At 43.9% G+C, this 26,638-nt stretch overlaps 1 protein-coding gene across 4 annotated transcripts in view; it reads right to left on the bottom strand.

Annotated features, from left to right (window-relative positions):
• LRRC4C (leucine rich repeat containing 4C) overlaps positions 1-26,638 on the bottom strand; it is a 3,131,096-nt gene that overhangs the window by 2,881,668 nt on the left and 222,790 nt on the right. The gene's annotated exons all lie outside the window — the stretch shown is intronic.

Genomic DNA, 26,638 nt, shown 5'->3' with positions numbered 1-26,638 from the left:
AAAATAGAGACATATATACAAATGGGAACTAAGCACTCCACGAGTGGAACGGTACCTGGATTCTAAGGGCTCTAAGGGATTGTAGTGGAAATACCACCTAGTTTTGGTTTCCGTTTCCGGCTCTAACTTGCAGTGTAAATCCTTTTCTTTGCCCAGAGTCAGAAAGGGAGCCCTCCCAGAGGAGTCAGTGAGCTTAGCTCAATAGCACACCCTCTTTGATGCATTTGGACTATAAGCCTAACAGGATCACACCAAGCCAGACCCTCATCCCTTGACAGTAAAAAGGTACTTAGGCGGGAGAGGAGGCATGCCTCTCTGCTCAGTAGAATGAATGAGGATTCTAGCGCAGGCCCAAACCTTGGTCGCCATCTCTGAGCGAGGTGTGATGGGACGGTCTCTAAGGACCACCTGGAAGCATCAGATCCATCATCCTGCGGGGCTGATGAGTCAATGTGTTAGGTGTGCTGGATTTTAACTAACATGCCATCCAATTTATTAAAATTAATGTCCACGGCTCTGCTTGCGTCACGCGAACATGTCCCTCGACACCGCTGGCAATTTGCCTCTCAATTGGGTGTAATTTTTCATCCCAGAGATGCTGAGGGAAGGTGTTATCACTGTTCCAGCCATACGAGGGAAAATAATTCTGTTAATGGACGATGGAGGCGAGTGATATTTCCACCGTCCAGCTGCACACATCTGTGACAGCTTCTAAGCAGAAATGGAAAAATAGGCGCTTTGGTATTCTGGATTACAGGCAACGAAGGCCACCCCATATTTTAGACACAGGAGTCCAAATATAAGGAAGGCGCTACATCGATGCTTCCCACTAGTGAGAACACCACTGCACCAAATGAGGTAATTACACTGGTAGACCTCTGATTCACATGGGCTGTTATTGTGGTGCAGTAATGCCACATCCTTTATATGCCAATCTTGCCGGTGAAATCTTAGCTGGCAATAGTATTACCACTCCATGCAGAGGTTTGCACTCCCTCCTTCCTGTGGGGCACGCCAGCAGAATGTAGCTGACCAGGGCTCCACGCGGCTGGAAGCCATCTCGCCGAGGTCCTGCGGAAACAGATTTGCTGCTGCGGAGAAGCTACCAGCTGGATGAGCCTGTTTCCTCAGCCCAGCAAGGACTTTCCTTGGCAGGGTAATAGCTTCAGGGGTTGTTTGGGGTGTTACACCCCCCGAATAAATGTATTTTGTGATAAATAGTTGGGTGCAGGTGTCTTCAGTCTGGTATGGTGAGGTGCATGCTTGTCATATAATGTATTTTAACATTATGGGCCTGATTACAACTTTGGAGGAGGTGTTAATCTGTCCCAAAAGTGACGGTAAAGTGACAGATATACCACCAGCCGTATTACGAGTCCATTATATCCTATTAAACTCGTAATATGGCTGGTGGTATATCCGTCACATTTGGGACGGATTAACACCTCCTCCAAAGTTGTAATCAGGCCCTATGTGCCAAAATGATTGTTGGGAAATCTTAATGTCCTCCACCACCCCTCTCAGTCTTACTGACCGAGCTACGCCCCTGCAGATTGGCTCTGGTGGTTGGTTCCGATTTTAGAGGTCAGAGTTTTTCTTGTCCCAAATGTTTGCAGGAGTAAGTCAGTCAGTTAATCAATAAACTTTATTCAGGTTTCAATTAAATCCATAAAAGTACATAACACAAAATAAATCCATTGAAACATATTTATAAAAATGTATGACACATTTTGTTTTTATTCCAGTCCTTAAAGCACATTATAATTGCAAATGTATTAATTTTGTCAACCCACCAATAAAAGATACAAACAAAAGGTAAAAATACAGGAATAAAATCCATTATCACAATTGATTCCATCTCATTGTTTGAACTTATGAACAATTACTATCTCAATGAGAGTTAAAAGAAAACCAAAAAAAACATCATAAATCATTTCTCATTCTAATATCACACTGCAGATACTTTACTACTGCCCAACAAAGGTGTACTCCGGGTAAAGTTAGGATAAAAACCTTAGCTTGCCTACACTGCCAAAGGTTTGCACACCTCAAGAGTGGAACCAGGAAATTACTTCTAAAAGGAGCATACAATTTACAAAAAAACAAAAAATGCATATTTGACTGGGGAGAAAGTAAGGCACTTTTTCCTCAGATCTTCACCCCAGGTTCCTATACTTCAGGGGGGACTCTTTGGACTTTAGGGCTTGACCGTGGAATTGCCTTGAGCAGGAACCATTGGAGGTCCAGTTATGGCTAAGCATCTAGGAATCGAGGAAAAATAGTTGTTTCAGCTTGTTTTGTCCCTGTAGTCCCAAATGATGTCAGTTCACTGACCTATAAAATCCACTTTGTTGTCCTGGATAAAAGAGGGAGCAAATACAGTGCTTCAGAGCTTTTCTCAGGTAACAGCAAGCAAGTTCCCTTTGGCATATCTAGAAAGTGTTCTGAAGAGGGTTCCTTGAGGTACCACATTTATGGGGTGCACTAGCCAGAGGGTAAAGGGTGACTCCTACATCCCCTCTAAGTAATAGGGTAAAGGGTCCCTGGAGTAACCCTGCAGGGAACTTTTTCACTATTTCTTGTTTCCAATACTGCAAACAATTCCACAGTCCACTTGACTCCTAAAATCCAGAATGGGGGAACCCTTCCTCTTATTGTGCAAAGCCTTTGTGTCGACCTAGATGTGTGGACAGAGAATTGAGCAGTCCCCTACCCTGTGTACACTTCATACTGGTTTTGGTGGCAGCCTCCCTTCCACTGGGTTTGGAGTAAGCCAGGCTAGTGAGGGCTTGGGGACAAAGGCCTGCTTTTTCCCCAGATCTCACGTTACATCTGCTTGTGAAAGGTGATGCTTCACCTTGGCCTCTTTCAAGTTAATGAAATTCTTATCTCCATCCCACCAATCTTTCCTGCAAGGGAAAGAAAAACACCACCCACATCAGGTTACTGTTCTTGGTATTGGAGCAGGTATTGCACCTCATTGTCAAGAAGGCAATGGCAGGCCAGCCATCTCAGGCCACTGCTAACTAGTCTAACTGGGGCTCAGACAGGAACAATAATTTCTGTAAAGTTACTCTCCTCAAATATTTAATACAAATACAAATTAACTAATTAATAACTGTTGGAAAGTGGGTTATTATTAGTGTTAAGTAGAGACCTACCACTAGTAATAAGGCCACAGTAATAATGTAAGGTTCAGTCAGGGTCTTAATAAATTAATTCCTGACAGCTGGCAATGAGCAAGAAGCTTAACCTAGGGGACAGGTGTGTAAAGCATTTAAAAACACAAATACATTAAATAAGTAAGACATAACATGCATTAAAAAATCCAACCGCAATTTATAATAATAGGAAATATTTTTATCCTTAAAATGACAGCAAAATAAATAAAATCCAATGTAGAGAACCAGAGGTATGAATTTTTAAAGAATAAATAAAAAAATGTGCATTCAAGTGCCTAAGAACCAATAGCACCAACCGGGACATCTGGTTGCGTTTGATCAGGACCAAGTCAGAATTGGAGGCCAACCATGATGTAGCCCTGCTCGGACACACTGAGGTGAGGCCTCAGTCTAAGTTTTACCTTTGGATTTAGTAATTTTTCTGGAGCTTTTTCTCTTGTAGTCAGGCAAGCCTCCTTGTTAGGCTGGGATTCGATGCAAAGTCATCATCTTGACTCAGTGCAGGCTCCCAGTCAAATCCTGGAAGTCTCATCGATGGGGAAAAGCTCCAGACCTTCAGCGGGACAAACCTGAAATTCAGGTTAGGCCGCGGTTCAACATCTGCGGCTTGACTCTCTTTAATGGGTCGATCACCTTATGGAGTTTTTTCCCAAAAGTTCTCCAATCTTTTCCAAACTTCTGGATCTCCTTTCAGAAGTCATCCTGTGGGTCTCCAGTGGTCCACAACACCAATCCAAGGTTCTAGAAGCTCTGAGATGGTCCTTGAGATGCTAGGACTATGTTGCCCAGAATGCATCTGGTAAATCCTTAAAAGTCCAGCTGAAGTTGGTCAGCTAGGTCCTGCTTGGTGGAGGGGTGTTGCAGGTGAAGCTCTTTTAGCCTGTTACTGTCAGGGAGTTTGCTCCTTCCATTTTTTGAAGCCAGTCAAAGTCCTTAGAGCTGTAGATCCTCAGTGGCAGAGTGTGGCCAGTCAGAGAAGAGCAGCTGGAGAGCTGGATTTTGGCCTAACAGAAAATACATTTCTATAACTCCTTTTGTGTGGTAGTTATAGTATTTCTAACAGTGGCAAATAGTTGGATTTATTTTAACAATCATTTTGAGTCCAAGAATGTAAATTGTACCCCATTTATAGCAAAAGTTGTACTTCAATTAAGTTTCCCAATGTTAACCTATGAAGCTAATGGGGAAAAACAAAATTGGCATACACAGGGCATACATAACATTGTTTGTGAAGTCCCTGTTTATAGTTACAAGGCATCCTACTCCTGGGACAGTTAGAGGAGACCTTCAGGGTGACATATGTAACAAAAGACTTTGAGACTTTGGACGTACTTTAAATTCAAAAGTCAAATTTGCATTGAATTTACTTTCAAAAGCAGCCTGTAAAGAAGAGCTGCCCCTAAACTTACAGGAGGCAGCACAGCACTACACACTAAAGTGCATTAAATTCACCAGGCTTCTTATTCTCCCTGCCCTATTATATACTAGGGACGTATAGGTAGGCTGTCATAGCCAATTATAATTTATGCCTAATTTGCACATTTCTTTTACACAAAGCACTGGCCCTGGGTCTGGGTCTGGTTAGCAAAGCTCTAGGCACAGCCAGAATCAGTAACCACCAGTATCAGTCAAACAGTGGTGGTGGTCAGGGCAAAAGGATGACTTTCTCACAATTAGTTTTTCAATATATATGTTAAACACACTGAATTACAATTGTAACTATTTCCTGTCCAACGTTACAGATTAAAGTTTATAATATGTACTTTGACATTTTCCAGGATCCAGCTACAGTCCTACCAGTGAAGGTAAGCTGCATCCTGAAGCCATGTCTTACAGGTGGAGTCTGTGGCTGGTAAAATAAGTGCTGCGGTTCACAGGAGGCATTCAACTTCCAGTTCCTGAGTGCACTTTCTAAACCATATAACTGGGATTTATAGGCAAATTAAAAGTCATCTCCAGATCAACAAACAGTGCTAAAGCCGCCCTTTGTTCTGCCAAGTGTTCCTGACTACTCCCAGAGAGCAAATCCCTGCTATGTGGTCAGAATCTAACACTCATTAGCTTTTCCTGGGTCCAGAGGCAAGTAATTGTCATTTGAGTCAGTCATTAACTCTTCCAGCCAAGGTTGTATAGTCTAGCTCTGATAACTCTGATGAGTGGCATAACTGATTTCTAGCCAATTTTAGCTCAGGCAAGCCTCATTCTCCACTTTTGGCACTTTGTATTCCCCACCCAAATAGTAGCCAAATGCACATAGTAGTCTTTTGCTCACTGTCATATGTTCATGGTTTAATCTGTTTTAAGACCACTGCAGGGAGCAAGAAAAAGGCATTGTGGCTAAATGAAAGTGAGTGCCTGGATTGCAAAATGTCATAATGCTTGATTTTGAAAAACTTTGCACTAAAACTATTTGCTCTTTAGCTGTGTGTTTCTCACTGTCACTTTTTAATATATTCAAACTGTATGTATGTAATGCATCTGGTAATTCTGTAGTGCAAAGCTAGCCAAATTCAGCAGAGCTCCAGTTCCCCTAGCTCCCTGAAGGGGAACCAGACAGAAAACACTGCTGGGATGCCACAGGGGCTGTGACTTAACAGCAGCCCTGCAGCTGCACTACTAATTCATCACAGAGATTACACTAATTCCCCCATGTACATGCAATACTGGGATACAAGCTAATTGTCTTTGCCAATGATTGCTGTGGTTTTGCCATCATTATTGGCAAAATCATTATAGGATGCGCATGCAAATTCACACCTGGACTGCAATAACCCATCTAATCAAAGTGCAGTAAGAAAAGAAGAGCTCATCTTATTGCGGAGCAGATAAGTGAAACAAGAAGGACATTGAATAATGAGCAAGGAGCAGGCCATAACTATACTGGACACAGTAAGGGGCAGAGTTATGGAAAGTGGTGCTGCACTGAGTGCAGAGCAACTCTTCGCCTGGTGCCCAGCACGCCATCCACTCCAATGCCGCTGGAGGGACCCTGGTACCGGGTGCAAGGCCAGCAGCTTTCTTCGGCATGAGACTGACTACAATGCTCACGGAGTTCCTGCACTTCTGCCTTCTGTCTGTGTGGAATGATATGGAAATCCTCTGGTAACAACACAGTACCTAATGCTCACATTTAAATATTTAACTGCAGAGATTGCTCATGTTTTTTGCTCATGTTTTAACCTTCAACTGCTGGTGCTAACTGATGCCCGTTTCTTAGCTCTTTCTGTTGCTTAGTTCACTGTAGGGTTTATAATCTGTTAATGTGGAGACTGATGGTGCACACCTACACCGACCCATGATGTCCTTCTTTGGCACATGTCTCTCACAGTGGGAAACCAGGGAGTAGGTGTTTTGGAGTTCTGTGCTTCTCTGGTGCACATCACAGGTCGATAGGTACCTGGTGCGTCTACCATGGAGCTTTGTGACCTATCACTGTATTATTTAACACTTTGCATATGGTAGAAATTACAAAGAGTAATGAGTGCAGCGCCATCTTCGACTCATCATGCCTCTGAAGCCCCTAAAGAGACTTTAGAGGTGTAACATACAGTGCAATTCTGCATTTGCCTTACAGGTACCACTAAAATTCTGTCAGGGGCTCTTCACCTAGTGGGTATTCCACAGAATTTCACAGTTTTTGTGCAACTCCACGGAATTCTGCAGAACACAACTCTGTGAGTTCCGCCCACCAATAATCACAATAACAATTTTACTTGTTGGACTTGTCAGCCTCAGGGTGGTCTTCCCCCACACTTTTTGCCTTCCTCCTTCATTTTTTGATGATCTCATTTTTGCTGGCCTTAGGACTCTGCACGCTATACCACTGTTAACCAGTGCTAAAAGGAATGTGCTCCCTCATTAAAACATAGCACCATTGGCTTATTCCCAATTGGCATACTTCTTATCCTTGTAAGTCCCTATTAGAGTGGCACTACACATACCCAGGATCTGTGAATAATTAAATGCTACTAGTGGGCCTCCAGCCTCCCATTTAAGTAGCACTTTAAAGATGTCACAGGCTTGCTATTGCCACGGCAGCCTGTGTGTGTGCAGCTTTAAACTATTGTTTCGACCAGGAAAGATAAACACTTAATACATATAAATCACCCCAAAGTAGCCCCCGAATGGCCCAGAGATCAGGGTGCAGTGTGTTTAAAAAGTAGGACATGTACCTTTTAGTTTTACAAATGCTGCTAGTGAAAAACTCCTAAATCATTTTTTTCACAAACACAGGGCCTACCTTTCCCATAGCCTAACATTAGAGTTAACTTGTTACATCTAATAAGTTATTATTTCTAAACAGGGGCAAGTAACCAGTTCATGTATGGTGTCTTTTGAATAGTAATGAAAAATCCTCACTCATGGTAAAGGTGGATTTTAAATTACAATTTTGAAAATTTCACTTTTAGAAAGGTGATATTTTCTTGCCTTAGCCATTTAACGCTTGTAGCATCTCCCTAGGTCAGATGACTGTGTGTAGCTGATAGTTGGGCTTTGTGTATTCCTCCTAGACAGCCACACATCATAGAGAGCTTAGGTGTGCCTGGTTGGGTCATCACTAGCTGGATGGGAGGGCAGACCTGGGGACAGCCATACTTACGCTTGAATAGGCTGTGTCCTGCCTCCACATAAAGGGCTATATACCCCCTGTTAGTCTGGAGCCGGGGCAGAGAAGATAGGATGCCTTTAAAAGGAAACTTCTATGAACTTATCCTGCTTCAAAAACAGGACTGGTTATAAATATTGGATCTCAGACACAAAAAACCTGATTCACAAAATGCCTCGGCACTTTTGGCAGATGCCTCACAGTTGTGGCAGGGCCTGCACTCATGGCAGAGGTCCTGCACTCATGGCAAGACCCCTGTTCTGCAATTAGCCATCCAGAGGTCCTGCCATGAGTCAATTAGCCATCCAGAGGTCCTGCCATGAGTGTGTGCTTTTATACCACAACTGCGCGTCCTCCACCACAAGTATAGAGGCCCTTTGTGAATCAGGCCCCAACTCTTCAGTACACTTCTGGACCTGTGGAGATTCTGCCAGGAAAATGGACTGCTGTGTGACTAAAAGGACTGTGACTCTGTTGAACTGGTGCTCTGGAGGAATTACTGCCCTTCTGTGCTGCTCTCTTGCTTGAGCGAGAAGCACTGGACCTGCATCTGTTGAACTCAGGACCCCAAAGTGACTCCAAGAGCTAGTTGGCCATCCTCCTGACTGGAACTTAGGGACAGAGGGATCCAACAACCTAATACTTCGCACCTGGACTCTGCCATCTGTGAGTTCTGCCAAGTGGTGCCAATCCAGTCCTGGATCCTTAAAAATGTCCCTGAAGGTGTTCTGCCAGTCCATCTATGAACCCAGCAGAACCAACATATCTCCTTTGCTGTGCAAAGCAAGCCAGAGTGGAACTGATGCATCACCTCTGCTGTGAGGGTTCTCCCAACGCAAAGGACTGTGCATTGACCTCACAGCCTGCTTGGGAAGGCTTTCCTGATGCAGGCTCCTGCATTTCAATCTCTTGTCAACAGCAGCCTCAACAATGATGCAAGTTCCCATCTCACAGACTCACAGCTCCTTGGAACAAACACATCCCCTCAGCTGTGCAATGCATCCTGGACACAGGGCTCTGCTTCCCAAACCGTCATCAACATAATGCTCAACAACAACTCAGGACCTTGCATTACAGCTCTGCAGCTCCTTGGAACCAACACATCTCCTCAGCTTTTAACATAATAGCTTTCGAACAGGCGGGTTTGCTTAGAGTAGAGAAGATATAGCATGCTTTTTCATTTTAATAGACATTGCAGGGAAATAAGACTGTTAATGGTACAAAGAAAAAATGTTTTATTGACTTCCAATAACAGTACCCTGAAGACATATTTTGAACACATAAGTATGATAAAAAATTTAAAAAGCATAAAGAATGGAAAGAGAAAAAAGGCCAACCTGGCCTGATAGTGAAATGCACATCCATTGAAGTGGATGTGCATATCTGATCAAGCCAAATACCATCCCTCACAATACAAGACAGCCAACTGCATTCAGAATTTGTTTTTCAGTATCACGACTACCAGGCAGCATGTGTTGAATATGTTGTGGATAAAAAATAATCTTTTTAAATTCCCTTGAACCCTAAGGGGGTCATTTTGACCCTGGCGGTACGGGACCGCCAGGGCTAAAACGACAGAAGCACCGCCAACAGGCTGGCGGTGCTTCCAGGCGTATTATGACCGCGGCGGAAGTGCCGCGTTCCCACCGCCGGGGCCGGCGGTATTCCGCCACTTTTGCCCCAGCGGTGATAATCCGCCTGGGCAGTGCTGCTTGCAGTGCTGCCCAGGGGATTACGAGTCCCTGACCGCCAGCCTTTTTCTGGTGGTTTGCACTGCCAGGAAAAGGCTGGCGGAACGGGGAGTCATGGGGCCCCTGGGGGCCCCTGCACTGCCCATGCCACTGGCATGGGCAGTGCAGGGGCCCCCTGACAGGGCCCCATGCAGCTTTTCACTGTCTGCTATGCAGACAGTGAAAAGTGTGACGGGTGCAACTGCACCTGTCGCACGGCTGCAACACCGCCGGCTCCATTTGGAGCCGGTTCCTATGTTGCGGCTGTGATCCCCGCTGGGCTGGCAGGCGGAAACCAGGTTTCCGCCCGCCGGCCCAGCGGGGATCTCCAAATGGCCGCGGCGGGGGTGCGGCCTCATTGGCAGCCGCATGGCGGTCAGATCTTGGCGGGCGGCTGATGCCGCCCGCCAAGGTCGTAATGACCCCCTAACTCTTTGTAGCTGGTTGGGGAGCATGTCTACAATGTTTAAAACTGACAGTAGATGAGGCCAGCCGAGTTGTCTTAGTCTAAGCATGCTTACCATTACTGTGACACCAAAGACACATGTGTGTCACCTCTTCTACCTACACATCCCAAGAGGATAGTAGCTGGGATACCTGATGGTTCTCTACTAACACCCCTTTCTACTACAGCTGCTATGTCATTCGCATCTCTTTCAGCCCCCTCACTGTCCCACCTCTTGGTAAACCTCAGCTCAGCACTCTTCCTCTCTCCAATATAAAACTGATAACGATTCCACAACAATTATTAAGGGAAACTCATTTATTAAGGTAAAAACCTCCATTAACAGATTCTCAGTCTCCCGAGACCTTGGCACATCAACATTCTTTCTCCTAACATCAGCTCTTTCTCCTAACATTCCAAAATTCCAAGCATATAAACATGGAACATGTAACATATATAAATCACATTCTAAGTACAACCATATTATTACACATCCCCCCTTTTCAGGGAACAACAATAGACAAATTAATGAAACAAAAACTATATATATTTACTTGCAAACATACAATAATAAATGTTTAGGTTTTGTGATTCTTCTTCCAAATTTACTTGTGTTTAGGACTGTTCTCCATAAACCAAATGACAACCCCTCACTGATTATCACACGGTTTTCCCACTGAATGCGGTGCTTGTGGAATAGGTATATATCTCCATTGCAGGTTTCTTGGCTGATTTATATTTCCTATTATATATTACAGGTATGAATTTTCTTACCAAGTAGGTGAGAAGTTTACTACAGCATGTGGTATGTGTGCAGTGTCTATACTCAGCTGTCAATGCACTGTTACACTCTAGGAATGGTATCAGGGAGTTAGAGACTCATTTACACCAAACTGGTGCAATGATCACGATGGAGCAGTTTGCTTGTGCCATCCTGCACTTACAATACAATACACTACTTATATTGTATATATAATAAGCGAACCATGATGCTTGTTGGCACAGCTGCATCAGAATTTCCGACAGTTTTGGCACTTTGCTGGACTAGCGTAAAAAAAATTTGCACACTACAGTGAAGCTCAGGGAGGCCCATTTTAAACAGCCTTGAGTCCCTTTAATGCCTGCCCTTGATCATGCGTTAAAAAATGACTCTCGAGTGATGCATCGAAATTTCACTGCGCCATTCCTGCGGGCCTCCTAGTGTGGGAACACCTCCCTTACAAACATTATACCTGGCACAGGTATAATGTGGTGCAAGGGTTTACAAACTTGTGTAATGGTCCCATTGCGCCGGTTTGTAAACATGGCGTGGAGTGGGTGACTGTTCTGCGCTGCCGTATTGTTAAAAAAAGATTATGCTAAGGTGGCATAAGGGGCTTGAAAGTGAGCCCCTAAGTTCTTTGGTCCTGATGAAAGCCACGGGGAAGAGTGGCTAGAAACATGTCAACCAATAGAAACAGGGGGCATTGAAACCCGTTTTTTAACCATATTGCCCAAAGATTTTTATAAAAGTAGTGGTGTCTTATCAGGCAGGTATTTTTAATTCTACACAAAAACCCACCAACTCCTATGAAGATCAATATATGGCAATAACCCTCCCGACCAACCTACGCAAGACCTAGGACCTCACAACCTTCAGAAAGCACCTCAAAACATGGCTTTTCGAGCAGTAACCCCCCTACCTCCCCTGTGCCTTGAGACCCTTCCGGGTGAGTAGTGCGCTTAAAAAATGTGTTTGATTGATAAACATCAAGTGCTCCTGTGTCTCTCACTTGTATTAGCACTCCCCGTTCTGAAATGGAAGAGGGAGGACCCTAGGATGAAGCATGCCGCCAAGGGGCAACTGTTATGGAGGAGGGTTCCACATCAAAAAAGCCAAGTGCTTTTTTCTACATTGCCTCTATGTTAGGCCTGACTGATATGTGCCAAGCTACCAGGGGGTTGAGCAGAGGTTAATTTGGGATTTGCTTGTGTCCTATCCTGGCAAGGAATGTGGATGATGCTTAACCGGGGCTCACACCCCAGTCAAGCAACAACCCAGTTTCTCACAGTACACTAAAGACTACACACTGGAATTCTGGGCCACAGTCTTATTTGACTCAGGTTTTTGATCAACAATGTTAAACAGTGTTACATTGATATAAACACTATGTCATAATGTATCTATATTGAAGGCCACAACACTGACATGTTCATTGCATCCTATATTTTATCTCTACCTCAGCTCCATTGAATGAGCTCTGCATCTGATTTGTTTTCTAATTTACAGATATTTTCAATGTTTAATTACTGTTTTTTTCTTAAATATAGGATTCTTCTTCATGCTTATTATTTGCTATCCTTTACCTAATTTCCATTCAAACCTTAACTTAATTTGTACTTCATTTTAACTAAATTCCCTTAATTTAATATTCCTACCCTAACACTAATTGATACTTAAGTAAATTAGTATTCAATTTTCACATGACCATACTAATTCTTGAAAACTTTAACTATATTATTATTTCATAAACACTCTAATAGCTAATTAGTTTATTTTATAAAACACTTTTCATGTTTTTCCTACTCAATAATCCTCAATGATTATGAAGTATTTTAAATGAAAATGAAATAGTAGAACCTCTATGCCTACCTTTCTAGATGTAATTTTTGAATTTGCCCTATATATTTCAGAAGAAAGAATATACCCTTATATGGATATAATAAACCTATAAGCTTAGTTCATTTCCATTACTTTATTTGTATTTCTTCACTTAGACATATAGGGCCAGATGTACGACCATTAGCAAATGAGACTCGCAATTTGGGAATTTTAGCGTTTCGCAAATTGCGAGTCGTAATCTGTGATGTACAACAGTGTCTAAGATACTGTTTGCGATTCCCAAATGGGAGGCAAGGGACTGACCTCATTAATATTCATGAGGCAGGTCACAATTTGTGTCCCATTGGGAATGGCTGCACTCACAGGGATGGTGTACTGCTGTTGTCAGCAGACCACCATGTCTGACTGCTTTTTAAATAAAGACATGGGCGTCATTTAGGGGTCACTAGGGGTCGCAGCTGCGAACCCTGGCACTGTCTTTGCGACCCCTGGCACTATGTTTGCAACCCCTGGTCTCAGATGTGGCAAAATCACAGGGGCAGCTCGTCCTTATGGACATCGTTTGGGGCTCCCTTCTCGTTGTTTTCTCTAATTTTTTATAACATTAATAGTAAATAATATTTAATTACTCTCTATTAGTGTAACAAAAATGGAGTACAATTAGCTGGACTGTGGCTTTCCATGGTAGCTGAGGTATGTAAAAAAATGTTTTTAAATGTATGTTGTGTGAGTGCTTGAAGCTGAGTGTGTGTTTACATGGGAGTGTGTATGTGTGAATGTGGGATATGCAAGTGTGTGTGTGTGAATGTAATTGAAGCTCAAAGGACGTGTGATGTCACTTACGCTACCCCAAGCATTTTGGTGAATTGACGTTCATGATGAAAGAACATTTTCTTTTTTTAAATCCAGCATGTGTTCCTTAAAGGTACAACAAAAATACAAGATGCATTTCTTTTTTTTCTGAGTGGGAAGTGGCCCTGGGACCACTGCCTGCTCTAAAAAAAAAAGTTGGCGCACCGTTTACAAAGGAAAGAGGTCTTTGGGACCCGTTCCCATTTGTAGATGCTTACCACTTTTGCAACTGCATTCCCAGTCACTAAACATTCCTACATACCTGTGTGACTCACTATTAAGAAAGGATGCACTTAACACGTCTCTTCCTAATAGCAACCCAAATTTGATAGTCGGTGGTAGGATACTGACTCACAAAATTGGGTTGGTATGTGCCAAAAAGCATTTTACCGGTCGCAAGCTGCCTAATGGGCCATTTGGAACCAGTAAAATGCTTCGTACATCTGGCCCATAGTGCCCCATAATGTTGTGGTTTCAATGTGGTGGCAGGTCAGTGTTGCAGGAACGTGTTAAACAAACACATAGTCGAACGGGGACTTTTAAACATGCACGCTTTTCATCATCTTAGAAAAGGAGTATTTTATGTGGCCAACTGCTGAGTATGTGGTTAGAAAACATCCACTTGCTACAATGACAATAATGTTCACTTACCCAAGAGCATGAACTTTGGACAGTAGAATGTTGCCTAGATTGGGAGCAGCCAGGTGCCCCCTCCCTGAAGGACAGCAGTTCTTGAAGATGTGGGAAAGTGTTTCACCAGTGGACCTTTCTCTGAGTGAGGAACAGGTTATAACAATCTGCTCCCAGCAGGGAGTGACCCACCTCTTTCTAAGCAGGTCTCCCCACCAGAGCAGACAGACAAGCTATCCTGCTCTTTTGAAATCACTCAGCCTTGAAATAAACCTGTGAATCACTTATCTCAAGGTTTCGCAATAGATAAGTGTGTCTTTGCATGTGCTGAGATGTCAAGCTGACCCTGGCTTTATCTCGAGAGGGTTGTTACACTACACTGGCTACTCTGCAGATAAGATGACCTTGAGTTCAGGTCTATTTCTTCCATCAGAGTGCACGAGAAAAACAGAGTTTTAAATGGTGTTTACCTTCAGTGTAACCTCCGGAAGCAGGGTGCACTTGGGCAGAGGTGCTTGCCCTGTGCTCACAGCATATTGTTGTTCATCACTTCAGTGCCAGCAGGCACTGCCAGAAGACCACCACCGTGCAGCCCTGAGCTATGCCAGTGTAAGGACCAAGGACTGATGAGTGAAATTTATTGTGGGGGTATCTATCTTTCAGGAAAACCCTGAAAACACAGCTCGTTTGTTGAGCTTCTTCTTGGCTCTTTTATATTTTGTTCTCTTGCTCTTCAGAAGGGTTGTTTGGGTCTACTAGTGCCTCGACGCCTCAGGGTATTTGCATGCACTACTAACATTATTTCCTTTTTTATTTTGTTACCTTTCTGCCTTGTTCTGAATGAACATTTAAGCCACAATGACAACAAAAGTCAGCAGTGCAGACTGTGGACGGACAATGACATGCTTGAACCTCAGTGTCCCACAGTCTTGTCACTAAGGTGCAAAAGGCAGATCACTGCAAAGATGGAAGAAGTTGTTAGTCCCTTGTCTGGGAACGAAGTAGATACAGACTGCTCCTTCTGGGGCCTTGTCCTGTGCCGCCACTCAGAATATTGTTGTTTTTCTAAGCATTTTAGTATTTTGTTTCCAGGTCATCATTTTTGGAAGTGATTCCAAGTATATGAATCTAGGCTTATGACTCTATTCTTTTTACAGAGTAGCAGTCTCCACTGTGTAGTTACAGTTAAGTCAGAGATTCAATAGGAAGAGTGTTTTTCACTAATGGTGTCAGTGTTGTTTGCTGCATCTGCAAAAACATATTCCCCCAAAAATATGAATCCACCTCGGCTTCCTTCATGGGAAGATTTGGGCTGACCCGCCAAGCAAGGGCAAGAACAAAGGGGGAGTCCCAAAACTCTGATCTCCCACGTGAGTTGACCACGCTCTAGGCTCAAGCTTCCATTTCATTAAAATATGAAAGCATGAGAATACTTGGAATATTTCCTATTCCTACTAAGCACCAATGATCAGGAATTTCCTGTCCGGAGAACTGTGATTTAATCCAAATTACGTCATTTTTCAAAGGCTTTTGAAACTGACCTTTTTCAAGATGTACCTAAATTATATTTTCTGCCATACTCTCTTCAGCCTGTACTCCTCCTACTTTTTGTGACCCTCCGGTGGCGCTATCCCCTGCGCCGTATTTACAAGGTGGCGTTAAGCCACTTTTTGTGGCTTAACGCCACTTTGTAAATATGACCCCTTCAAACACTGCCCTTTGCGTGGAAGTGGCGTGCAATTAGTGTTGCTGTGGGCGTGCCACAGCAACACCCACTACATTAATATGCTGCCCCAGATTTACAAGTTTTCATAAACCTGAGGCAGCGCCAAAATTTAATGCCACCCCAGGGGCGGCGTTAGCAAGGCGCAACAAGGAGAAATACTTTAACTCTCCTTTTTTGCTTTTTCTGTGTGCTGCATTCTGCAGCACGCAAAGAAAGATCAAAATGCCAGAAATTATTGTTTATGTGTTGGAAGGTGTCCCTTCCTGCACATAAACAATCATTCAAAAATGACGCTTTAGTACTTCTATGTGTGCTGCATTCTGCAGCACACACAGAAGTGCTAAAACGCCATTGTAGATTGTTTATGTGCAGGAAGGGACACCTTCCTGCACATAAACAATCACACCCCTCAATGCAGACATCCTTGCACAATGGTTCAAAGATACCTGCGTTGGCGCTGGCAGCTAGATTTAGCACCAGTGCAGGGAGAAACTCAGGGGTGTGCCGTATATTAATAAATACAGCGCATCCCTGCGTTTCTAGTGACGCAGCGTGGCGCGGCACCTCAATTTAGTAAATAAGGCCTTTGTATTCTTACTTAACCTATATTCCATTGATCATGGATCACTGTTGCCAAAGTGGACACTTTTTGATATAAAAACGTTGTTAAAAAAATAAATAATAATAAACAGTTATTGAGGGGTACTCTTGGAACATTTTTTAAATTCATCACAGTCATACACTTACTTCCCATGGAGGTAGTAAATTTTGTATTTGTTTTCTGAAATAGGTTTTGTAAATTTGTGTAATTGCGGTTCTGACAATAACCTCTATGATTAGTTGACGGTGCTGCAAAGACATTACCTCAATAAAACTGACCCTCTCCCCCATGTGTTATGGACATGTCTGCTCGATGTACCACATAGAATCTTAAACATTATATTCCACTCCATTGGGTGTCAACAGATGTAAAGAGTAAACATTCTGTTGTTTTCACACTGTGTGAATTATTCAAATGTGGATGTCACATCTGTTGCGAATTTGGAAAGTAAAAAAGAGAACATTCTTTAATTGTACACCATGACAAAATAATGCATAATCATTGTAGTCCTGATATATATTCAAATTGCTATATGACTGTAAATTTTTCTAGTAAGTCCCTATTGACAGTAATCAATAAATTAAATATTAATAATATTGGGGGGAAAAATAAAACAATAGTCAGTGAAAAAATCTGGTGTAAAATTTCAAGACTCGCACATCTGTCAGAATCTGAACCCATTTACTTCAAGATGGAAGGATATCACTTCCAATGGGTACTAAGATTCGGACACAGAATGCAACCCAGGAAGGGAGATTGTATCTCTTCAGAAAGAAAAGATGAAGCACCCTTATGGATACAGTCCCACTAAGGCCCAAACAAATGGTTATGTGGTTCTGAGTGAGTGTATGTGAGGGGAGTGTGTGGGAAATGCTGGTGCATAAATGGGGGTAGGCCGGAAATGAGAGCTAGAGATGTACCTGCACATTCTGGGAGTGAGTGACCACTGATGGTGGTGGTAGTTAAGGGGCCAGTTGAAGATGAAGAATACCATAAAAAGATCATAATCAGAAAACCAGAACCTAAGATTATTTTTTGGCAAGAATGCCATGTCATTCATAACCATAATTGTAGTACTATAGCTTATGCATTACCTAACCCAACCCTACAGCTAACTGAACTCAACCCCTTACCAGGGACGGCTTCTTCGCTATGGAGACGGAGCGTCACCCACTCTGGCTGTGCCCGGAGCAGAGAAATAAAACAATACATTGTTTTATTTGTCTGCCTCTGGCACAGCCAGCAGTGCAGGGTGGGGCAGGGCTGGGCCAGTGGAGGTGGGAGGGTCAAAGAGTGGAGAGTGCACCTAAGTGCGCATGCGTGTTTGTCCGGCAGTCTGAGGCCGGCCAAACACACATGCACACTTAGGTTTCTCCAGCTCAGCTGTGTGCACAGACCCACTGCCGCTCAGACCTATCCTGGTGCTGCTTTCATGCAAGGCTTTGCATGAAAGCAGCGGCAGGATTGCTGGGGAGCCTGTGCTGGTGTCCCAGCATTCACTGCTGGGACACTGGAAGAAGAGGAGCATGAGGTGGCCGCAGGTGGCAGGGACGGAGTCAAGGTAAGTTCTTTTTTATTTTGACCTTGGTCTCTTCCTTTCCTGCCCCTTCCCTTGCATTATGCGGCCTCCGCCACTGCCCCTTACCCTAACCCAGTCGCTTATCCAAACTCAAAACTTTTGACACGCCCTTTCAGTTACCCAAGCCTTATCACTCACCCTAAAGCAAATTCTAACCTTCACCTCCACCTCTCCCACAACTCTACCCACATCCACACCTAGCCCACGATTCCTTACTCTTTCCTTCACCTCAACATCCCTGCTAACCACTGTCATCTTAGCCTTGTTTTTCACTCCAACCATTGCCATACTTTCAACCCTAACCCCTTTTCAAATAATTTAAATGCCTTGCTTTCATTTTTTACATTTTTCGATCACCATTACCTTTTTTCAGTATAGTCTTTCTTTCGTTTTGGATTAGTGTTGAAGGTGTTTCTTTAGTATTCAGATTAGGAGGTGTGGGGAGGGCACTGTCCCAGCATCTTGCCTTTGCCAGGGTGGAATGTTCACCGTCACCCCACAGTTCTCCTTCCAGCAGAATTTCCATGATGTGAAGCCACATTTCCAGAAGTCCTAGTAGAAATTCATCAGGATATTTATCAGCAATAGGGGCCGGACTCCGGGTCAGATCTTGGTGAGTGCACTCATCTTTTGCGCAGAGGTCAGAGTACACCTATGTCATTAAATGGATTACCAACTCAGCCTTCTCAGACTCTCACATGCCTAGGATACAGTGATGTATTGAGAAAGAAGGCTTTCTGTAAAAGACGATAATGGCCAGTACATATTCACCAATATCTATACAAAGGCTATGGACTCCGTAGAGGTACTACCTGAAGGGTGGCCCCCACAGGATCACTACAGATGTAATGGGGAACAATTCTCTGATTTTCAATATTGTCCTTTCATCATTCATCATCCAACTCTGATATCATGGTTTAACCAAATAGAGCAGCCCCATTAATTTAAATCACCCTTACCTACTGCTCCACCCTATCTAGCCCACCTAGGTTCTAGGTATACCCTACTCCATCTTTTGCCTAGATTGAACCCTTTCCATGAAGTGCCTAGATTCAACCAAATCCATCCAATAACTAGACATGCCCCTTTCCAGTTTGTGCATAGGTCCACCCTATTCCACCTACTGGATGAGTTCACCCATTTCCATCTAGTGCCTATATTCCCCCCATTGCATATAGTACCTCTATCCACCTCAGTCATCCAGCACCTGGGTCTACAAAGCTTTGTCACTGCATAGTGAGTGAATATTATCTCACACTGGCTTCCAGGCAGTAATAAATAATGCTGTTCTGGCATTAATAATAATGCATTATGGAAGCACAGCAAATCATACCCACTAATAAGTGGATTCTAAAATGAAATATGCTCAATGTACTTATAAGTAAATGGGCAGTCATTAGGAGTCAAAGAGATACTGCACAAGTGAATGCAGCAGATCTTACCGATTAAGTGCACTCATGATAAACGGGTTTAAAAGACACTGAATTAACATAATGGATTTATTGACGGATCACAAATGAGTCTTTAATTTAGTGCCTTCATTGGATTAGTAAACTGGGAATGCATTTATGAATTGTAATATTGCGATGATTACAATTTAATGAGTCCCATTGAAGATGTTTATGAATTGCACTGGGATGGAGAGATCCATAACTGTATAGATGTGGACTGGATGCAAGAGCTGTTTTGGTAAGTTACGCAATTTTTTAATAAGGTAATTGGCTTCTTTTATCATAAACTCAACCTGCTGATTCCATGGGGTTTGCCCTTTAGTAGATAATTATGGCCCATTTGTTACCACTGATTTAAATACTATTTGCGTTTTGCCTTTATTTGGGTGCCTGAAAGGAATAAACAAAAATGCCTGCATCTGTTTCACACTAAGGATCATATTTAAGAGCCACTAGCGCCATTATAACGCCACATTAGCATCATTATTGTACACTAATGTGGCGTTAGAAGGCCGAAAACACGACTCCATATTTACAGAGTGGCGTAATGCATGCATTGCACCACATTGTGACCCTTTGCGCTACATTATGCCCGGGCAGGCTTAATGTAGGCAAAGGGGCCATTCCCCTATTAGGGGGGCCGAAAATATGGCACAAGGAAATCTAACAGATTTCCTTGCGCCACTTTTTCAGCACTTTTAACACCTGCTCAGAACAGGCGTTTAAGGGGGGCATACCATTATCTATAATGGGCCTCTATGTACTCTGCAAGACTAGTGCCAAACTTTTGGTGCTACTCCTGCAGGGTACATCAATAGCATGAAAAAAATGATGCTATTACCCTCTACCCTGCACCATGGTGCACCGTATTTTAAATATGATGCACACATGGTGGCGGTAGGGGGGCACCAGGGGGTGCAAGGAAAGTGGCGCTGCACTGGGTGCAACGCCACTTTTCTTAAATATGACCCTAAAAAAAGGTGCATTGGTGAGGCGGTCCGGTAGAAGATCTTTTATTAGATGAGCGCACTCAAGTCAGATCCACCGCAATAATTTTTGAAGTTTCAGGCAACTTAACATTTGCCACTGGGGGTTCTCCCTTCTTCCCAATAAAGCCATTTCAGGCTATTTGTTGGAGTCTGGCACCCCTTTGTGGCCCTTTGTGGTGACACCATCGGGCAGATGTCTAAAATGGCTGTTAAGGTTCACCTGGCCCTGACATAGGTCCAACGGTTTTGGTGGTGTAGTGGTTCAGTGGTGCGACAGGAGGAGAGCCAATAGCTGCACTAGAGCCAGGGACAAGTGTTATGTGATATCAGAAAATTGGAATGTTGGGAGCTCCGTTGAAAATAATGGCGTGCTCTTGGCTTCTAATGGGCAGTACAGGCCCGGAGGTCCAGCATTCCAATGTTGTGGTTCACAGGTGTTGCTGTGAACAAAGGCCTCAGGGACTTTAAACCCCCAGGCTCTGTGAGGGGTGGAATGTTCTAATAGACTTAGAGCCCACCATAGAGAGCTATACTTGCAACTAAAGTCCTGTTCCATCGTTAAAGTCCCTCGGCTTCGGCTTGGGCCTTTAATGAATGAGACGGCCTTTAATGGCTGGTATAGCCCACTACAGTGGGATCCAAGGCTATAGTACGATGTCAGATGGGAACAGGCAACGAATGACTTTGAAAATAAGTGCTGGGAACGTGAAGAGGGTGTGACATGACATTGCTTAGAGACCCCACCTGTCTGCTGCAGACAGCTGAGGTCAGGGTACCTCATGGGGAATTGAGCTGTGCGTTGATGGCGATTTTTGCAAGATGTTGCAGATTTTTTCTCATATGGTTTTAAAAGCATCTGGATAGTGAATCATCATCAGATGACAGCTTCAAGTACTCAACCCATGTTGTAGATGGAAATTGGGCCATGCGGGGCTAGTTTGGTCAGATCATCTTATACTCCGAAGAGGGACCATTTATCCCATGGGTTCATAAGTCGTGACAGTTAGTTAGCCATCACATGGAAGTTGTTTGAAATGACTTGGCCTGAATCCAACCCAGCACTGTCAAGCTGTTGATTTTCAGTTCTCATTAAATCCGCTGAAGAGGTTTCACACAATAACTGCACTTTCTGCTGTCTCCAACAAGAAGTTAACCGTGTCTTGCAATGGGACAGTTCAAACCATCTTCTCTGTGATCCAGGAAACAGCGTAAATACTGTTCTCAAATTTACAAGTCCAGCAATCAATACTTCAGGAGAAAGCTCTGTCATCAGACCTTCTCAGTTCATCACCAAACCCGTCGAGCAGCCTGATCAATGAGGTTGGATATGGCCTTACTTTCCCAAATAACCCAACATCTCGCCCTGTGTTCTAGATGCCATGTAACTGTGCTGCTCATGCCCTCTGTAGAAAGAGCTACATGCTCTCTAATGTGTGTCTACAGTGTAGGAAACTGGCACTTGATGCAGTTACCACCCCCACTTTTTGCCTGATAGTGATGCTGACTTGACTGAGAGTGTGCTGGGATCCTGCTAACCAGGCCCCAGCACCAGTGAACTTTCCCTAAAAATGTACCATTGTTTTCACAACTGACACACCTTTGGCACACACACACACAGATAAGTCCCTTGTAAATAGTACCAGTGGTACCAAGGGCCTTGTGACCAAGGAAGGTCCCTAAGGGTTGCAGCATGTGTTGTGCCATCCTAAGGGACCCCTTACCTAACATCTGCCATTGCAGATTGTGTGAGTTGGTGGGGAGAAAAAGGCAATGTTGACATGGGATCCCCCACTGGGTGCCATGCCCACAAAACACTGACTGTAGCATAGGTAAGTCACCCCTCTAGCAGGCCTTACAGCCCCAAGGCAGGGTACACTATAGTACGGGTGGGGGCATACCTGAGGAGCACTATGCCCCTACAATGTCTAAGTCCATTGTTAGACATTGTAAGTGCAGTGTGGCCATATTAAGTATATGGTCTGAGAATTTGTCAAAACAAACTCCAAAGTTCCATAATGGCTACAATCGATACTGGGAAGTTTGGTATCAAACTTCTCAGCACAATAAACCCCCCCTGATGCCAGTGTGGGATTTATTAAAAAATGAACACAGAGGGCATCTTAGAGATGCCCCTTGTATTTTACCAAATCCTCTAGTGAAGGACTGACTGGTCTGTGCCAGCCTGCCACTAGCAGATGAGCTTCTGACCCCCTGGGGTTAGAGTCTTTGTGCCCTCTGAGGCCAGAAACAAAAGCCTGCTCTGGGTGGAGGTGCTTCACACCTCCCCCCTGCAAGATCTGTAGCACCTGGTGGTGCTAGTGGAGATGCCCACCCCCCAGACAAAGTCCCCATATTGGGAGGCCAGTTCAGCAGGAAACTTAAGAAAAACAAGGAGGAGTGACCACTTCAGCTGGGAGCACCCCTAGGGTGTCCAGAGCTGAAGTGACCCCCCTCCCTGCAGAATCCTCCATCTTGGTTTGGAGGACAGGGACCAATAGGGATAGGAATGTGCCCCCTCCCCAAAGGGAGTGGACACAAGGAGGGTGTAGCCACCCTCAGGGACAGTAGACATTGGCTACTGCCCTCTGACCCCTAAAACAAATACTAAATCTTATATTTAAGGGCTTCCTGAACCAAGCTAGTCAGATTCCTGGTGACCTACAAAGAGAAGGACTGCTAAGCTGAAAACCCCAGCAGAGAAGAAGGACAACTACTTTGACCCCAGCCCTACTGGCCTGTCTCCTGCTTCAAAGAACGTGCAAGAAGAACAGCGACACATCCAGCGGGCCCAGTGACCTCTGACAACTCCAGAGGACTGCCCTGCACCCCAAAGGACCAAGAACTCCCGAGGACAGTGGGTCTGTCCAAAAGAAACTTTCAACCAAGGACTCTCACCTCACTACGGATGCGTGAGTCCTGACCCCTGTGCACTCGATGCCCACGGCCCATGTCCAGGTGGTCCACCCAGCAAGAAAGGGTCCTCAGGTGATTGGCAACAAGGGCCCACCCTGGGTTGACCTCTCCAAGCCTCCACGACGACGCCTGCAGAGGGAATCAAGAGGACACCCCTGACCGTGAGCTCCGGATGAAGGTATCTGACGCCTAAAGGACCCACTGCACCCACATCCCCCAGGCCTTGGAGAACATGACCCCAAGTGCAGCATCGACCAGCAGGTGGCCTTCTTACTAGTCCGACCTGTGGTGTGCCCGAGACAGTACCTCGCCTGCAGCCTCTATGTGACTCCTGGGGTCACCTCATAGAGTTGCATTGGAAACCAGACACCCTGTTTGCACCCTGCCCATCCTAGTGCCACTGAGGGTGTTTGGTGCCTACCCGGAACCCCTCCAGTCCCCTCTTGAACCCCCCTGGTCTGCCCTCCGAGTCGCGGGTACTTATCTGCTGGCTGACCCGATTCCGAGTACCCCTATCTCCATAGGAGCACACGTTAACTGGGCTCTCCTTTGACCTCTGCACCCAACTGGCCCAGTGTTGCTGCTGGTGGGTGTTTGGGGTTAACTTGAAGCCCCTACAACAGACTACCTAAAACACGGACATAGGAACTGTAAGGTGAATACTTACCTGTAAAACTGTACAATCTTTTCTTACCTCCAGGAACTGTTGAAAATTGCATTGCCCATTTTAAAAAAAACTTTTTGCCATTTTAAAGAAAACTGTATACATTGTTTATTCCATTCAAAGTTCTGATTATAATTATACAAAGTACCTTACATTTTATGTACTTATCTGCAAACTGAATCTTGTGGTTCTAGAAATAAATTAACAAAACATATTTTTCTATATAAAATACTGTTGGTCTGGAGTTGTCATTGAGTGTGTGTTTCTTCTATTGCTTGTGTGTGTACAACAAATGCTTAACACTACCCTCTGATGAGCCTAACTGCTTGACCACACTGCCACAAATAGAGAATTAGTATTATCTATCATTGCCTCTGTCAAGCCTCTGGGGAACCCCAGGACTCTGTGCACATTATATCTCACTTTGATATAGTATATACAGAGCCAGCTTCCTACATACACATTTTGAGATAAGTTTCAATTGACATTATTTCAAAAGCACTTTCCATCAGAAGAAAATAATTCACATTGAAAATACCCACTGGTGAAACAGCATGACTTAAAGCAAAGGGGCCTGGAGGTAATTTAACAAGACCTTACCATAGAAGAGGAGGTGGAAGTAAAGCATAAGGCATTGAGGCACAATGATAACAAAGGATAGAACAAAATAGTATGACTTGCTTAAAAATTAAGCTTAAACTTAAGTTGTCATCATTAAGTTACACTAAAAGTTCAGAACTGGAATAAAACAATCTAGGGGATTATTTACAAGCCCCTGTCTACCGCCGGAACACCACTTTTAGAGATGGTCTGGTGGCACACACTGCAGGGCCATTCCTACAAGGCCACGTAAGGCCACCCTGCATGGCTTATCATGGTCTTGTCGATATCAACTTCGCTGTGTTGCCTCACCATGGGCGCTACAGTGGGTGTTCCCATTTAACACCCATGGCATTTGACACATTCCCAGATTTACAGGATTTTGTAAACTGGGAAATGAGTCAAAAGCCTATGCCACCCCAGGGGAGGTGTAAGGGAGGTGCAACGAGGAGAAATACCTTTATTTCTCCTAGTTTTTCCTTTTTCTGTGTGTGCTGCATTCTGCAACACACATAGAAAGATGAAAATGGTGCAAGGGTGCCTGGGATGGCACATGGCAGCCCATTGTGCACCAGTGCCGGGGATAAGGACAGGAATGCACTGTATCCCATGGATACGGCACATTCTTGCCGTTTTTTTTAATACAGGGCAACACAGCAAGAATCCTTGTGGCGCTGCCCTGCACCAAAACCTCTTAAATTAGGCTCCTATTGTATTTTGAGATACAAGTATTTCAGCTAGTGCCACTCCACTGATTTTTCCAAACACTAAAAGAGTTTGAATCCCCAGTTTTTCACGTTTCACAAAAATCCACTGAATTGTGGTTAGGACTCTAAAAAAGTTGCAGTTCTCCAGGGGTACATTTCCTCCTCTGCATTTACTCCATTGCAAAATGACCAGAAGTAAGCTTTGCATGGAAAGTGCAATAGACATTTTTTATTTCAAAACCTGAAAATATAAGGGTTGAGAAATCCCTTACCTTACACATCCATTGAATTATAGGAGTGTCTGAGCAATATTACCATCTGGGTTCCATTTGACCAGGAGATTCACCAAATGGGGCCACGTCTATGTGGCACCGAAGACCTCAGATTGGCTGCCAGTGGAGTACAGTATAGGAATAATATGTCTCCACAATATTTTTTACTATATAGGCTGTATCCACAGTGCTTACAGGTCACAATTTCCACCTAGTTTCTGGTCTGGAACGTAGACCCTCCCTCACCACTTCCCCTCCGAAACCCACACTAGATAACCTTTCTCCAAACCCTGAGCATATTCAGATTGACTCCTTTGGCCAAAGAAAATGGGAGCCGAGGAAACTGATTTGTGGAATTACTTCCCAGTTGACTATAAAGTGGAAGATAATTTCACTGTCTTTAAAACAAAGATAAACAAGCCTAGGCAAAGCCAATATGTCCCGTTTTTATAATGAGAGAGCAAAGCTGTTGGTTTTGCTAATATTTGTCTGTTTAAAAAATGTAAAAGGAAAAATAGTTAAAACTCTCTCGGAAAAGTAAATACATATCTTATGTCACCTTAAATCTTTTACACTGAATGCAATGTTTTCAATGTTTGTGGTTTATTTGTCAAATACATTTCATTAGGAAACTCTGAACATAGTTTAAAAGAATAAGGAAGTGTAAAAATGGGATAGGACCTGCTTGCCAAGAGCTAGGTTATTTTTCACACGATTCAGTCCTCTGTAGAAGCCTTGAGAGTGGATTTATGGCCCCCAGGGCCAGTGTCATGTTAAATAAACCTTCTGAGTCAAACCTAGCTGAGTGAGTTCAGCAGAGGGAAATTTCACAGCACTATAAAAGCATTTGTGTTCCAAAGCTCGCGATTTCACATAATATATGGAATGCAGAAGATCCCTGTTGTTGTCCTTTTACGGACAAGCTGGGAGGGATAGGGAGCAACAGAACACAGGGGCAGGTACTTGCGAGGGAGCAGCACAGAAAGAAAAACTAGGAAACACATGCACTCTCATGGAGAGCTGTACAAAAAAAGAAAATAGTTGCCTATATGTGAATAGTGGAAGGATACAACTCAGCCAATAAAAAAA

Source organism: Pleurodeles waltl, chromosome 3_1 (assembly GCF_031143425.1).
Source record: "Pleurodeles waltl isolate 20211129_DDA chromosome 3_1, aPleWal1.hap1.20221129, whole genome shotgun sequence".
NCBI lineage: Eukaryota > Metazoa > Chordata > Amphibia > Caudata > Salamandridae > Pleurodeles > Pleurodeles waltl.
Note: the sequence above shows the minus strand (reverse complement) of the source record. Positions and strands in the feature narration are given on the sequence as shown.